The sequence below is a fragment of the Mauremys reevesii genome, linkage group 8 (genome assembly GCF_016161935.1).
Source record: "Mauremys reevesii isolate NIE-2019 linkage group 8, ASM1616193v1, whole genome shotgun sequence".
Taxonomy (NCBI): domain Eukaryota; kingdom Metazoa; phylum Chordata; order Testudines; family Geoemydidae; genus Mauremys; species Mauremys reevesii.
Window position 1 is genome coordinate 23,175,672 of NC_052630.1, and position 17,366 is coordinate 23,193,037.

The following is a 17,366-nucleotide window of genomic DNA, read 5'->3' on the forward strand; positions in this document are numbered from 1 at the left end:
ATAAAGCATTTACAGGGTCAAAAGCAGTTGTTCCCTTTACCTTGTTAGTAGATTAATATTGCCTTTAACCTAACCAATTTTGTGTGCTATTTGCTTCCCTGATAGGCTATCAGGCTCATTAGCCCAGAATTGATTCTCTGCTTTGGCCTCTGTTATTCAGCCACTTGGCTGAGTTATCTCAGAAGAACAGGTAATCATTGTGGCTGAAAGGGTCAGGCTTATCTGCTTTGAATATTTAAGTGGGTCCCTTCCAAGTACTGTCTGTGAGAACATGAAGCCATAATACAGGTTATGTGACAAGACAGCAGATTATCCTGACAGGTCATCAGAGTGACTCTTCTTCAGACAGCATTTAATAGCAGATCTTTTGTATCTGTAGTCTTTAAAAGAACTGACAATGCATGAAAGGTTTGGGGGTTTTGTTTTTGTTTCAACTAAGAATAAATGTTTTTATTGGAGTGCAAAAAAGTGCCTGCTTCCACCTCTTTATACATCATTATCTAGATACTGCCAGGTGGCCACCAAAGAGGTATCAGAGAGAGAGCATGAGAACAGGACAGATCTCAGACACAGGACCACACAGTTTCTCTTTGACTCAAAGGTTCAAAAGGAAGCAAGGTTTCCTGGTTGTCTGCAGGAGCTTGTTAAGAACACCAATAAATAAATTTACACTTATAACAAAATAGGCAGGACGTGTGATCATTTGGCCAAGTGTAACTTCAACTGAATATTAATACATAGATTATAAACACAGTTATGCAAAATTCAACCCATGGCATTATTTTTGTTTCTTACCATAGGCACACTATGCGGGAAAAGATCTACATAGGCACAGGTCAAGGTGCTTTTGACCTTGGACTCTGACTGATCTTGGGAGGTCCATACCTGAGAATAAATGGTAATCTGTATGTTAAAATAAACTGAGCTGCTTAAGAAACTATAATGCAAGCAGGGAACAGAAAATTAAATTAAATAGGCTTTGCAATAAGCTTAATTAAGGCCTAGTAAAGTATAGTGGTTAGCACTAGCAAGGCCAGGCATGTACCAGAAATACGCATAAGTATTTGACCTCAGTTTGTAGGAGCTTTTGCCATATGTATCTTGTGATAAACAACCACATAATAACAGTGTAAACTTAAACTAATGGATTTCTAGGTACATATAACCATGGAGAAACCACATTTATGTATAGGGTTGCCAACTTTCTAATGGCACAAAACCAAACACCCTAGCCCACCTCTTCCTAAGGCCCCACCCCATCCCCAAGACCCTGCCCCCACTCACTACATTCACTCTCCCTTGGTGGCTCGCTCTCCCCCACCCTCAATCCCTTTCACTGGGCTGGGGCAAGGGTGCAGGAGAGGGTGAGGACCCCAGCTGGGGGTGTGGGTTCTGGGGTGGGGCTGGAGATAAGGACTTTGGGGTGAAGGAAGGGGCTCCAGGTTTTTGGGGGGGGAGTTCAGGGCTGGGGCAGGGTGTTGGGGCGAAGGCTTACCTCGGGCGGCTCCCGGTCAGTGGCACAGCAGGGCTAAGGCAGGCTGCCTGCCTGCCCTGGCACCGCACTGTGCCCTGGAGGTGGCAGCAGGTCTGGCTCCTAGGCAGGGGGCCAAGGAGGCTCTCTGCACTGCTCTACCCCACAGGCATTGCCCTCCAGCTCCCACTGGCCGGGAACCAACCAACGGGAGTGTGGAACCAGTGCTCGGGGCAGGGGCAGAGTGCAGAGCCCTGTGGCCCTCCTGCCTAGGAGACACAGTGTGGTGCCAGGACTAGTCTGCCTTAGTCCCACAGCACTGCTGACTGGACTTTTAATGGCCCTCTCGGCGGTGCTGACTGGAGCTGCCCAGATCCCTTTTCAGCTGGGCGTTCTGGTTGAAATCTGGACACCTGGCAACCCTATTTATGTATCAAAACTATTGGGAAATGAAGTGATGCAAATAACTTATGCTAGCAGCCTAACCACAGCTCCCCAGAATATCACACATAGGCAGAGGGCTGAGACTTAGTTTAAATATGGTCCCAGATGTGTGGGGGATGCAAAGGGAAAGGATCTGAAAGACTGTCAGGCCAACACTTAGTTGGGATATCTGGGATGACAGAATGGTGGAGGCCTTAGTACTATCAAGCCCACCTATGGTGCTCTCCACTTATTAGGCTCTTCATGTATATTTCTAATGGTCTCTGTAAAGTTATTAGTATGTCAACCTTGCGGGTGTTTTGTTATATGTATCTTGCTTTGCAAAATCATGTTTATGATTTATTTGGATTTGAGGTGAAGTCTTCATGTTTCTATTTGTGAAATTCACCAGTCTCACGCAATTTTACATAGCTGCCGGCATAAAAAAACCTGTTTTTAGCAACTTGAGCAATTTGCATCCTAAACTTATGAAAGTTTATAGTGCTCACCAAGTCAATCACAGAGAGTCTACAAAAGCCTTAGGTGACAGTCTATTTGCTGTGTGCTGCTGCTCTCTCCAGTAGTCCCAATCCCCAGGAGTGTAAGTGGTAGGAAAGCCACTCTTTGGTGATTAGTTGGTTTGTTTCCCTGTTCTGGTATAAGAAATAAAACCCAAAGCCTATCAGTCTGCATCACAGTGCTGCACAGGGGACCAATGGGAATTCTGGGTCTCAGTAAATCTAGTTCTGAAACGTTTATGCTTTGTACTCAGACTGATATTCCTTTGCAACAGAATTCCTTTTGCCCTTTTTGGTTTCTCTCTCAATAAGCATGCACCTCTGGAATAGTGCATGATACATAAATTCTTAAGCCATATTTTGTTCAGCTCAGTTTCCAATCATACAATTTTTCTTTAAAAAATGTGGCCAGACCACATCATATCTTTCTACATTAAAAAAATCCAGCTCATACAGAACGATTTATCCAATACTCTCCTTTAAGCAATTCTTATCACTTGACCATTCCCAGGGATTACCACATAAAATAGAACAATCAGCAGTAACCAGCATGTATAATACTCCAAGGCTTCCGACTGTTTTAATTTCTTTCACTAGTTAACATTTAACTCTAGTTTGTTTGTTTGTTTTTTTAAAAAAAGACATGTTCTTCACTCACCAGAAATAATCAATTTAATGAAGTCTAGATGATTTTTGCTTGCTTCTCCTGTCTAACAAAATGAAAAGTTTTCTATTTTCTGCCCACAGACCTTCTCTATAGAACTAAAATAAAACATCTGCTGCATGAAGAAACTTCTTTTCCTCCTTTCTCATTTTAGTGGCTTAGGCCCGGAATCTTCAATTGAACCCATGCCCACAGACTCTTGTGCCTGGGAGGAGCACCAATTGACTTTCACAGAGCTGCTTGCAGTGACAAAGAGCCACCCAGATGGATCCAACTGAAGGATCAAGACCTTAGGAACCATCTATCAAGTCCAAAGGGTTCACTCAGGAACCATCTGTAAAGAGTGAGACCTGTTCAGTGGGTTAAATTTGCATTTCCTTAAAAAAAAAAAAGGATTTGAAAAATAAAAATATAGTAAATGACTGCTCATAGTAAAGACTAATTGTTTTTGGCATTCGAAGATGTTTTAAAATACTCTGGTTTATACAATTGTTTTCTTGAATGCCCATTCATGTGTTTCCAGACCTTTCAACAATCTTTTTACTGCTGAGAAGATATATGTGTGACTGAAAGCACCCCTGTATTCACACCCTACACACCATTGTTATAGTCTTTGTAGAAAATATACCTTGTGAGGTATATTTGAAAACTAATACCTCACTGCTCAATAATAGCATGATGAAATGTATGTAGCAACTTTATATGTAAAGTTATGAATTCCCCCTGTATGAAGTTATTAGCACATGTTCAAAACCAGACAGCCCTGCGGGCAAAATTTGTTGAACAAGTCTATCCTAAACAAAGGAATGTGTGTTTACCTCAATTTACAAACAGTAAACAGGGTCCTTGAGACAGTAGGAGGAGGAGATAGCAGGAATCAAAACAATTTGCATTTTAGCAAACACTATCGGGGAAAGAAAGAGCATTGGAACCTCTACTACCAGACTCCATGTCCCCTTCCTCACTGTTTGGTTAAACTTTATTTTGAGGGGTAACCTTCAGAAGAATCCATTTCAAAGGTAAACTGAGATATAAAAGAAAGGGGCAGAAAACCTTAAGTTATCTCTTTCACCTAAGAAGACAAAGGCACTAGCACCTTTGGGCCTCTGGGAGAGATTCTGACCAAGGAAAGGGTCAGTCACCATCTTGCTGGAAGACTGTGGGTGAGAAACACTATCTTAAAAAAAGCCTGGAACTTGCTAGGTTAAGTTTTAGACTTTTAGATGTGTGCTTTCACTTTTATTTGCTTGTAACCATTTCTGACTTTATCTCTTATACTTGAATGCACGTAAAATCCTATCTTCTTTTGATAATAAATTTGTTTTATTTTTAATCTAAACCAATCTAGTGGTGTTTAAGCCAAATTGTTTGGTAACTCCAGCTAAAGTAGCAAACTGTTGAATATTGACTCTTTACAGGGAAGGAAACAATATCTAATCTAAAAAAAGAACAGGAGTACTTGTGGCACCTTAAAGACTAACAAATTTATTTTAGCATGAGCTTTCTGTCCAGGAGAGGGCTGGACAGCGAAGGACACGTTTTGGGGGAAATCCAGGACGAGAAGTGTGTTGGGATCACTCTGCATATAGTACCCAAGACTGGTGGAAGCCAAAGTATGACTGGTGTGTTGCTGGCAGGCTGCTGAACCGGCGCTGCAGCTATACACAGACACTCAGGGTGTGACCTGCATGCTAGTATACTGGTTGTGAGGGCCCAGGTCAGCAGCTACAGCAGCACAGCATTATGAGGCACCCATGGTTACAGAGACAGTGGTGATAACCCCTCACTGGTCTGGGTTGCACTCCAGAATGGTGACAACATGTCCCAGTGCAACCAGTGGTTTCCCCAGGAATTGAAATTAGGGGTGTTCAGATTTACAGGGGTGTCAGGACCAATGAGATATATAAAAAAGATATGAATAAAGTAAATGTTTTGTTAGGATTATGCAAATTTAACATAAGAATAATGCAAGTTACACCAAAACACATAACAGGTCTAGATTTCTAAAAAACCATACATTTAAAAAAAAAGTATTTAATTTAAATTGACTTTTGAAAAGTAAACCATCATGGGGTAAGAGGAAAGTCCTCTCATGGATCAGTAACTGGTTAAAAGATGGGAAACAAAGGGTAGGAATAAATTATCAGTTTTCAGAATGGAGAGAGATAAAAAGTGGTATCCCTGAGGGGTCGGTACTGGGACCAGTGCTGTTCAACATATTCATAAATGATCTGGAAAAATGGGTAAACAGTGAGGTGGCAAAATTTGCAGATGATACAAAATTATTCAAGATAGGTAAGTCCCAGGCAGACTGCGAAGAATTACAAAGGGATCTCATGAAACTGGGTGACTGGGCAACAAAAATGGCAGATGAAATTTAATGTTGATAAATGCAAAGTAATGTACATTGGAAAACAATCTCAACTATACATACAAAATGAAGGAGTCTGAATTAGCTGTTAACACTCAAGAAAGATCTTGCAGTCATTGTGGATAGTTCTCTGAAAACATCCACTCAGTGTGCAGCGGCAGACAGTGATTCCCAACATTCTGTTTGCTTTTTAAAAAAGAACAGGAGCACTTGTGGCACCTTAGAGACTAACAAATTTATTTGAGCATAAGCTTTCGTGGGTTACAGTCCACTTCATCGGATGTAGCCCACGAAAGCTTATGTTCTTTTTGCAGTACAGACTAACATGGCTGCTACTCTGAAACCTTTGCTTTTTAAAGAAAAGTGATAGATAATAAGACAGAAAATATCATATTGCCTCTATATAAATCCATGGCACATGTACACCTTGAATACTGTGTGCAGATCTGGTTACCCCATCCCAAAAAAGACATACTGGAAATGCACAAAGTACAGAGATGGGCAACTAAAATGATTAGGGGTATGACATAGGAGAAGAAATTAAAATGACTGGGAATATTCAGCTTAGAAAAGAGATGACTAAGGGGGGATATGCTAAAGGTCTATAAAATCTTGACTGATGTGAAGAAAGTGAACAAAGTAAATGTTTTGTTAGGATAATGCAAATTTAACATAAGAATAATGCAAGTTACACCAAAACACATAACAGGTCTAGATTTCTAAAAAACCATACATTTAAAAAAAATGTATTTAATTTAAATTGACTTTTGAAAAGTAAGCCATCATGGGGTAAGAGGGAAGATCCTCATGGATCAGTAACTGGTTAAAAGATGGGAAACAAAGGGTAGGAATAAATTATCAGTTTTCAGAATGGAGAGAGATAAATAGTGGTATCCTTGAGGGGTCAGTACTGGGACCAGTCCTATTCAACATATTCATCTGGAAAAATGGGTAAACAGTGAGGTGGCAAAATTTGCAGATGATACAAAACTATTCAAGATAATTAAGTCCCAGGCAGACTGCGAAGAGCTACAAAGGGATCTCACACAACTGGGTGACTGGGCAACAAAATGGCAAATTAAATTCAGTGTTGATAAATGCAAAGTAATGCACATTGGAAAGCAATCTCAACTATACATACAAAATGATGGCATCTGAATTAGCTGTTAACACTCAAGGAAGAGATCTTGGAGTCATTGTGGATAGTTCTCTGAAAACATCCACTCCATGTGCAGCAACAGTCACAAAAGCAAACAATGTTGGGAATCATTAAGAAAGGGATAGATAATAAGACAGAAAATATCATATTGCCTCTATATAAATCCATGGTATGTGCACACCTTGAATAGTGTGGGTAGATCTGGTCACTCATCCTAAAAATATATATATTGGAATTGGAAAAGGTACAGAGATGGGCAACTAAAATGATGAGGGGTATGAAACAGGAGGAGAGATTAAAGTGACTGGGAATTTTCAGCTTAGAAAAGAGATGACTAATGGGGATATGATAGAGGCCTACAAAATCTTGACTGGTGCGAAGAAAGTGAATAAGGAAATTTTATTTAATTCTTCACATAACACAAGAACTAGCAGTCACCCAATGAAATTAATAGGCAGCAGATTTTAAAAAAACAAAAGAAAGTATTTCTTCACACAATATAAAGTCAACCCAGGGAACTCTTTGCCAGGGGATGCTGTGAAGACCAAAACTATAACAGGATTTTAAAAAGAACTAGATAAATTCCTGGAGAACAGGTCCATCTGTGGCTATTAGCCAGGATGAGAGGGATGCAACGCCATGCTCTGAGTGTCCCTAGCCTGTTTGCCAGAGGCTGGGAATGGGCAACAGGGGATGGATCACTTGATGATTCCCTGTTCTATTCATTCCCTCTGAAGCACCTGGCCTTGACCACTGTTGTAAGACAGGGTACTGGGCTAGATGGACCATGGGTCTGACCCAGTATGACCATTCTTATGTAAAAATTAATTATAATAAAAATGTTTAGTACAGAAACTCCCCAATATAATGACCTCCCAAGATAGCAACAATGTGAGATAACAACCTTGGCAAATACTGCATTTTAAAAATCTTGGCCTACTGGGAAACATATTTATATAAGTTTCCATTCCCAGTCACAAATCCAGCATTCTGGAGCAAAGTGACTAAAATATAGTCCAACAAACAAATGTTTATTTAACATGCCCCTCACTTTTCCCTCCACCACTCCACTCACTGGTGTTGTCCTTAGTCAGTGGAGACTCAGAGTTCAGAGGTGCTTTCACGTGAGTACACCTTCCAGGTGGGGGACAAAAAGGCACAGTTTGCTCTGGCCACGGCTGTTCGTTGTGCCATCGTTCACTCCACCGCTCTGTTTGCCAATGGCCCTGCACAGTCACCTTCTGCTGTCACCTACCACTGTGACCTCTGTGAGTTGGTCTCTTGAGGTTCCACCAGCTCTCAGTGATTTCAGCTGAGCTCTCAGTGCGGGAACCTCACTGCTAGTGCAGTCTGGGCTGTCTCTTATACAAAAACACTGTACCCACAGGAACACTGTCCCCACAACAGGACTAAGCACTTAGACCTGATTGTCAGTGATTTCAGCTGCAGTGGTCACTTAACAGAACAAAAGACTATCTATTGGAGCCTAATCAGCTCTGTCTTTAAACAGTGGAGAGGGACAGGTCCCCACCCTCTCTCTTGATGCCTTCAAATCATCACAGGCTAAGCACAGTTCTACTGCCCTTTACTCATACAATAAGAACAACATTTCATCCCTTTTCCCCCCACATTCAAGTGGTTTGTAATCCAACCCCAGCCAAAATCTATCACTTGGACAACACAGCTCTGTTTGCTGGATACCTAGGTAGATTAGGTGTGAATGTAAATATAATCTGGCCCTGAAGCCTTAGCCCCCAGCTCATCACTAGCTGTCAGGGAGAGCTCATTTAGGCCATGGCTACACTTGCAAATTTGCAGCGCTGCAGCAGGGTGTGAAAACACACCCTCTCCAGCGCTGCAAATTGCGGCACTGCAAAGCGCCAGTGTGGTCAAAGCCCGCTGTACGTTATTCCCCACAGGGAGGTGGAGTACAGACAGCGCTGGGAGAGCTCTCTCCCAGCGCTGGCGCTTTGACTACACTTAGCGCTTCAAAGCGCTGCCGCGGCAGCACTTTGAAGTGCAAGTGTAGCCATAGCCTTAGACTTTGCTTACAAATCAGCATTTGAAATTATTAGGTTGGCCAACATCACCGAAATGAATGCACTGACATCATAAAAAACAGCTGTATAAGGAAGCAAGGAAGCTAGTCTATGTTCATACTTTTCAAATCTATTATACTTTTTCAGATACACATATTTTATCATACACTATATAAGCTTTTAAAGTGTGTATTAATGTTTCAGTTTAAATTCAGATTTCCAAACAGTCACTAAATTGGTATGTAACTAGCTCACAAAACTAGGGGGGGTGTTGGGAAAATTCAGGGGGGGTGTAGGGAAATCACTGAGTGCAACCGTGCAACTGCCAGAAAGGATTCTGAGAAGCTGCTTTGGCTTATCATATAGTTTACCAGTTTGTGCGCGTGTGTGTGTGTTGTTTTGTTGTGTTTTGTTTTACCTATTAATTTCATAGTTACCTGAGATAGGCACATGCTTTTTCTCTTAAGTAATTTTTTGTACAGTGTATAAACTACAGTATATACATTTCTTTCTTTTGCACCTGTTTGCTTTACAGAATAAACAGCCAGTGAATTAAACTAGAACGTCTATGTTTGTGGTAAGGTAATGGCACAAATAGATAGAGCTAAGGCTAACATTCCCCACCACATTGCCATTAATTTGGCGCCTAAGTATTGTAACATATGAGGCCAGAGTCTCAAATGACATACATCAGCATATCTCAGGTGACTTCAATAGAGTTCTGCTGGCTTACACCAAGTGAGAATCTGGCCTATGGTATAGAACAAAAAACACTGATAGAGCAGTGCATGAGGGTAGAATGCTTGCATTTTTGTTTGTTTACTAGAAAAATGAACATTCATTATCTCCCTAGGAAACAATGCCTATATAGAAAGAATTATGAGGGCTTTATAAACAGACGTGAAAACAACAGTTAGGTCAAATTACAGGCTCCTAAACCTTGCCCGTGTCTGCCTAAATTTGCATTGAAATAAGACTTATCATACACACACTATCTCCAGGTGCACTATAAAAGTCAGATAGCAGAATCATTTCACAACTATTCAAGTGCAGTCAGCTCTGGAACAGAATGCAGCAGCCATTACAGAGTAGGGATAGAGATGGGAAGGTGAGAATTTATGTTGTGATTTAAATCAGGCATTAGCAGAGGTGCTGGAATGATTTTTAAATGTGGGGGTGCTGATGGAATCCATGTATTTGGTGTTTGGTTATTACTACCACAAGCCAGGGGGTGCAGAGCACCCACCTCCAGAAGCCCTAATTCCAGCACCATTGGGCATTAGGCTAGTGTCACAAGATGATTGGACCCTTTAAAAGTGAGTACAGTCTAGTGCACCTGGACTGGTTACCTGCTGCCCGGGGTGCTTAAGGGAAGACACCTGGGCCTTATAAAAACGGGGAGCAGCTGTAGATGGTTGTTGCAGTTGCTTGCTGACACTATGGAGTGTAAGGAAACTCCCAGTGGGGTCTGAGTCAGCAAGACTCAGTAGAAATTAGAATGAAGACTTTGCAGGTCTGAGCTCTATTTTTGAAAGACTTAGTGCAAAGTCTTAGTAAGCTTGAAGGGTTAAAATTCATATGCATTTTATATAACAACCTGGTATATGGATTGTGCCAGCTCTTTTCCAGACCCAAAGTCTAGGGTTTGGTCAAGAGACCAGAGGCCTAGCAAACAGTAATCAGCTAAGAGAAAGCTGGGGGTAAACAAGATAACATTGCCTCTGCTAAAGATATGCTTGGTCAGTAAAAATGCTAGATGTTAAAGCAATAACTGAATAATTATGTTTCAAATTGAACAAAGGATCCCTGTTCCTATTGTGTTTCTCCTGTAGGGAAACATTCTTTCCACAGATCCAACCTTGAGTTTATGAAAAGTTGGCACATGTTAGTATAAGATATGGCATCCTTCCACCTCCGTTCCCAGGGACCAATGCCTGCCTTAAGACATAAAGGAGACAATCTTTATTGCCATATACTTTCACTGTTTCATTGCTTTAACCCCTAGGAATGTACCTGTTGGACAATCAAAGGAGTTGCTCCATTCCTGTGGACCCTAAATCAGAATTTAATATATATATATTTTATACTAATAACATTTTATCAAAGTATTAATTAAATGTTAATTTGCTAACTTGAGACCCTGGGCGGAGACATTATGTAACCTGTTAACCATTGGCTAATGTGCTATCTTGTCTTGCTGCAAAACCTATCCTGGGGTGTGGAACTGCCTACCCTGTCACTTTCCCCTGCCCATGAAAAATCTATATATTCTATTGTAATCAATTGATTGACAGTGTCTCTGAGCCTAATAAGCAAGGTGAGACTCCACCAGCGCTGTGTGTAATACACTCCTATGCTTGACCTCTACACGGTGTGGATTTATGTCCTTCAAAGCTGGACCTCAGAGGGGGAATGATTAGAATATATGGCCTTTGTAGACTTTTTTTTAAGGGGCTCTGAGTGAAGGAGAGACTGAGGTAGGCCTCAGCAGAGCCACACTGACCACCAGGGGATGCTATAGGACAGGTGTGCCATTTGAAGCAAGCTTAACACTTATTTAAAAACACTGGGGTTAAATCCCCTACCCCATTTCTGAGAAGTCCTCACAATAGACAAAATATCCCTTAACATGTAGTCTGGTACTTCTAGAGACACCAGTACCCTCCTACAGAGTGCTGAACTGAGACAGAAGGTTACTCCCCATCGAGATACCAATCCAGTAACCATCAGTACATCACCTTCTTTGGAAGGCCATTCGTTCAGGTACTGACCATGTCTGCTTTTTTTGTAAGCTTTTAAGAGCTGAAAAGCTGAAAGTGGTAGGTACTAAATAACATGCAATGAGATATATTCTAAAATCAAGAACAGTGTCATCTGGTTACCTCATAGCATATCTCACAGAATGACTGTTTATCCCAAGCATTCTATCAAGTCAAGAAGCCCTCTGCTTTACGGGCAGGTTTAATCAAACATGATTTTGAATGATACCTTTCAGTATGTTATGTATGTTAACTATTCTGGGATTAGATTTTACAGATCATGGGCCAGCCAACACATTTAGAGCTTTGTAAATTGTATGACACCCAAAACTAATTTATTTGGACAGCAAATCCCTTTCAGTGACGATCTTCAGCAGTGAAGATGATAAACCACATTACTGAAGCCCTCAGTGTAAAGTCTGAATCATGTCATATTATATCCCTGTATCTCATTATCACTGTGCTCTGATATTTCTGTCATAGGTCATTAGCCAGGTACGAAGGAGACAAATGGCAAAACTTGTCACTTAACAACCTGTACCATTTTTATACCAGGAGCTTATTTCATCACCAAAGAACAAATAGTTATATCTTCTAGAGTCACAGTTGGTGTGTCTGACAAGTGCTGAGAAAAGTGAGATGCCTTAGAGAAGAAGAAATGACTGTTTCTTGCATACAATTATTTCAAATTAGAGTTTAAAAACTTAATGGGAACTCATCTGCTATCTACATCATTAGTACTTCTCAGTCATAATTGACTCTCCCCTTTTCTCCTTTTAAGCAAATTGACAGAAAAGCAACATAGCCAAATAGATGCACTTTTCAAAGCACTGACAATGTCCAATGGTCTGGCTGAAATGTTTTATTCTTTCAAAGCATTTCACAACCATGCACAGATAAGTATATTTCTTAAATAAATATTTGCCTGCTGTCTTTTACAGCTATTGGAATTTAAAGGCCAAGTTTACAAAAATATTTAGGTGCCTAAGGATGTACATAGGTTCTTTTTAAAATCCTACTAGAAACTACGTGAGATAGTCACTTAGGATAGGATGCACAAAGGCACCTAGATGCCTAAACCACAGATCTAGGTGCTTAACTCTCAGGTTTAGCCATCTAAGTCCTCGTCTTAAGTTCCACAAAACTTCCACTGAATGCTGCAGGGCAACTAAACTTGCTTGGCACCTGTGTTTCTGCCTTTGGGTATGCATTCAACTGCCTCGCTCTAGGCATCCAGACACCTATCCCCACTAACCCCCAGAGCGATTCATGAACTGGGGAAGATAAGCATTTGTTTGCCTGAGTTGTGTATGGAGCCTGAGCCAGCAGGTGGCCTCTGAGCATGGCTATTGAATTGGGACCCATTCAAAATCTGGCCAAAGGAGAAGGTGGTACCTTCAGCGACCGTATAACTTTTAGCCCATGGCTTCAATTCCTCCCCCCCGACAGAGAAGGAGAAAGACCCCTGTTCAAATCCTCTCTTCTCCTCTGGCTGAGAGGGGAGGAATTGAACTTGGGTCTCCCACATCCCAGCTAAGAGCTTTAACCCAAGTTATAATTGGGATTGTGGCACCCCCACCTTCCTCCTCCAACTGGTTTTGAGTGGAGTGAGGTAGGTGTTTAACTCATCCCTGCATGAAATGTCTTGGATGCCCATGTTTGTCAGCCTGAGATAGAATTTTGGGTTTTATGTGTGATACTAATGTGTGAAGAAAAATAAACAAAGAGACTATGTGTTGCATTTCCCACAACCAAATGGGGCTTCTAGTCCAACGGGAAAAGGTAAGAGATACAGCTAAAGTGTTACTGGACATGGTGGGAATGTAATATATGAGTGCACACTCAAAGCCTGCCTCAACTTCTTATCGCAAGGCAAGCTCAAGCAACCAGTTAGGAGGGGCAAGATGGGTTGGGGGCGGGGGCAGGCATACGAAACACTAAAAGCCGAAGAAAGGCCTGGCCTTGGCCAGAACACAACCTCACTCATTACCCCTCCCATGGGGTACAAAAGGGGTGGGACGAAGACCCCAACTCACGACCCTCAAAAACAGAACAGGACCATAAGTTGTAAGGGGTGTGACTAGGGGCGTGCACTGCAGGTCTCTTTGGGCCTGCTAAGGAGGAGGAAGTGGGAATTGAGAATGGGGACACAGGCAAGGCTCTGTGGCGTCAGAACTGGGAAGGGGGACACAGGGTGAATGCTCTGCAGTGTAAGAGCTAGGAACGAAACACTGGGAAACAGACTCTGCTGGCATGTAGAGCTATGAATATGCTTGCTTGGAACTAACCCCAATAAACATTGAATTGCCTGCGCTTTGGACTTACGGTTTTCTGCTTTCTGTAGGTGTGACAAGAACCAGGGGAGAGGGTGAAAGGAAAGCCCTCTAACGTTGCCTGACTCCCGGCAGCAGGTTCCAATGCATGGATCGCTAGCAGAGACATAAGCCTCCCTGCAGCCTAGACCTAAGTGCCTCCCTCTCTGAGAGGCCTGGAGTTTAGTGTACACCCCTGTTGGTTAGCTTAAGCAGCTCCCTGCCTGGCATCCTGCCATTTGTAGATTGCATTATAAAGCACCAATGTCTCCCCATTGGTTGTATAGGGATCCTAGGTACCTAACTCAGGCTGTGTGGACTAAGCTATCAAACTGGAGCAACAAATAGGGGAGTTTTGCAAGGGAGCTCTCGAGGTGAAGGAGGCGCAAGTACATGACCCTTGGGATGAGTTCATTAGGTTTCTGCTACATTCATTTGTTTGTGTGTCTGCTTAAAGTTTATAGCGAGGTCTGTTAAGGGAAGGGGGCTATGTACTGAGCCTAGAGGTCTGCTAGGTAAGGCTGAGAGCTTCCTAATGAGTCTCTAGCCTGACATCCTTTGATCCCTATTTCATGTAAGATCCCTCAATAAGAGGGTGGGGCTAACTCTGGGGGAACAAGGGTTTAAAAAGCCAGCCCCTAAGAGACCAAAGGAGCTGGCAAATGGGAGTTTTGAGAGGGAGATTGAGAGCCAGATACACCTAACAAACATTCTCTAAATGTAGGCCAATAAATGCTCCCAAAAAACAAACAATCGTGCAAGAGTAAAAATAATGCAGGCAGAAGTCCAGCAGTGGCTATGCTGTTGATTGTGCTGAATGCAACATGTACTATTACCTGCCTTGTGGGCAGGTGGCATGTGTGTGCATTTGGTGCAAACAACTCATGGCCCTCGGAGACAGTACAGTCTCTTGAGACCAGTACGGCCCAACTGGAGGAACTAAGAGACAGAGGTACATAGACAAGCCATTACGGGGGACAAAGCAGTCCAAACCCCAGTCTGAAACCTGTGCTGTTGAGGAGGATGAAAGTCTTGGGGAAGGAGAAAATCAAGCTGGAGCAGAGGGAAAAGCTCCCAAAGTTGGGGTCCCTGCTTCCAAATGATGTCATAGTATCCCCTCTCACACTGAGGATACTCTCCCAAGGGAGGGAAACCTAGTTATTAGGAAGAGAATGGTAATAGTAATGGAGGATTCAATTATTAAAAATATAGATAGTTGTGGTGAATGGAAGAACCATGTGGTCAATTGCCTGCTAGGTGCAAAGGTTGCAGACTTCTCAAGACAGCTAGATAAACTTATTTGCAGTGCCAGGGAAGAGCTGGTGGTTGTGGTTCATGTAGGTACCAATGACATAGGGAAAGATAGGAGAGAGATCCTGGAGGCCAAAAAAGTGAACCATTAGGAAAGGGGTAGATAAGACGACACAAAATATCACAATGCCACTATATAAGACCATGGCATGCCCACACCTTGAACATTGTAGGGAGTTCTGGTTTCAAAGATATATTAAAATTAGAAAATGTAGAAGGAAGGACAACAAAAATTATATTATATAGATATATGGATATATTACCATGCCTTCCCCATCCCCCGCCCCAGATTTTTTTACACTCCAAATTTGAATTTTGACTGAAATAGCAAGCAGTCTCAGAATAAACCATTTTTAAAGCAATTATCAGTGTAATTGATTATTCAGTAGATGACAGTAAATAACTATTGAACAAGTTACAAAAATGAACATGATTAGTATAATTACCCATGTCAGGCAATAAATTATCCATTCTGTAGTGGTCCAAGGAAATAAATAATCCTTCAAAACAATTAGAAAGACATTTATAATTCAATATCTTAAAATCCAGCCTCATGGAAATAAGTTGGTCTGTCAATATATTTAGTTATATCAATACCAGATAAATTGACACAAGAAATTATAATTTTCAGTCTGTATAACCTCCAGGGAAACACAGTTCAGGCCCACCAGGATTTGAATAGTTGGTTCAGTTTGGCCTACCTACTTGTAATAAATACAACAGATTTCCTTTGACTGGCCTCAAATTCATTAATTAAAAATGCATTTGCAGGAGCTGAGAAGTATATTCCACAATGGGAAGAACTAGTGAAATATGCGCCAACTCCTTAATGACCTTATTACCACATCTTTGATGGTGCCTTAAATAAAACAACCTTTTTAGAGACATGTTCCACATGATTCTGAGCGAGATTCAATAGACAGCTAAGCTCTGCTCTCATGGAGGTTCATTTTCAGACCATCTAAAAAGAAGAAATAAAATAGTCACTCTTAAAAATTGACAGAGCCTTAGATAATGTATCACACTATTTCCTGGTTTCAGAGTAGCAGCCGTGTTAGTCCGTATCAGCAAAAAAACGAGGAGTACTTGTGTCACCTTAGAGACTAATAAATTTATTTGAGCATAAGCTTTCGTGGGCATTCCCTATAGTACTGCTAGGTGCAAAGGTTGCAGCCAATTAGTTAGATTGCCAGGGCCGGCTTTAGGAAGTGCGGGGCCCGATTCGAATAGTTTCGATGGGGCCCCAGCAGGGATGACGCACCCGGCAGCGCTCCGGGTCTTGGGCAGCACTTCGGCAGCGGGTCCTTCACTCGCTCCGAGTCTTCGGCAGCACTGAAGGACCCGCCGCCGAAATACTGCCGGGTAAGTAAAAATTAAAAAGGCGCCTAGGTAAACCGCTCTTCTTTAGAGCGCGAGGCCCTCTTAGGCCCTCTTTGGCGTGGGCATGGGGCCCGATTCGGGGAAATCGGCCTAAAGCCGGCCCTGCAGATTGCAGTGATTGCTATGTTATGCTAACACTGAAGTAATCATATGTATTTAAAGCATATTTTAAGGGTGACCACTGTAACTGTACTCATACCATATAGGTTCTCAGATACCATAAGAATAGGTGGAATGACAAATGTTACCACTGATACGCTTCCCCAGTGTATGCAGGGTTGTTAGGTACCTCATCACCATCTTAGTATGAAGTCTTGTCTGTACCTGCAGTAGATCAGCTCCCTGAAATCACCAACCTCTGGCAACACAATCCCATTGCCTTCTAGGCCTCCACAGGCCTTGATCTCTCTCTGTACAGGTTAATGATTGGTGCACACCAACCCAAGCCCTCCAAGCTTCCCTCGTGCTCAGTCCCTGTTCCACTGAACACTCACAGAACTATTAGATCTGTTATTCCCAAAGAAATAGTACACCCCAAGTTGTAAACTTCAACTCAGGATCAACATTTTAACACAGCACATATTTTACATATGTATTGAAAACAAGAATAAGTTCATCATCAAAGAACATAGATTCAAGTGACAGAAAATAAGCATACTGGAAACAAATGGCTACATATAAAACAATCATAACATGCTTTCTATATCCTAAACTTAAGTAAAAAGGCATTCCTTAAGTCCTTTTCCCCAACGTTTTCAGCCAATTTGGGTGAGATTCTGTCTCATAAAATCAAGCCCATTGGTGGCTTGTCCTCACAGATTGAAGGAACATCTGGGTATTCGTTTGCACCCCAGTGATAGTTTCAAAAGTTCATTCTTACCCCAAAACAGGATAACCCCTGCTGTTCTTGTCCTTTCCTCCAGCCCCCATAATCTATTAGTTAGCATTTTGCTCAGATG

General features: G+C 41.9%; 1 protein-coding gene across 6 annotated transcripts in view; it reads right to left on the reverse strand.

Moving 5' to 3' along the window:
• ATP10B (ATPase phospholipid transporting 10B (putative)) overlaps positions 1–17,366 on the reverse strand; it is a 396,549-nt gene that overhangs the window by 313,690 nt on the left and 65,493 nt on the right. The window contains exons 2-3 of one of the 6 annotated variants that reach the window (XM_039485878.1): positions 15,902–15,988; positions 15,474–15,527 (exon numbers count right to left, since the gene is read on the reverse strand). The exons of 3 other annotated variants lie outside the window; for them this stretch is intronic. The gene's annotated coding sequence lies outside the window, so the exon portion shown is untranslated. Of the gene's footprint in view, positions 1–15,473; positions 15,528–15,898; positions 15,989–17,366 lie in introns of all 6 variants that reach the window. 2 more of the 6 variants (XM_039485881.1, XM_039485882.1) reach the window with 2 other exon arrangements.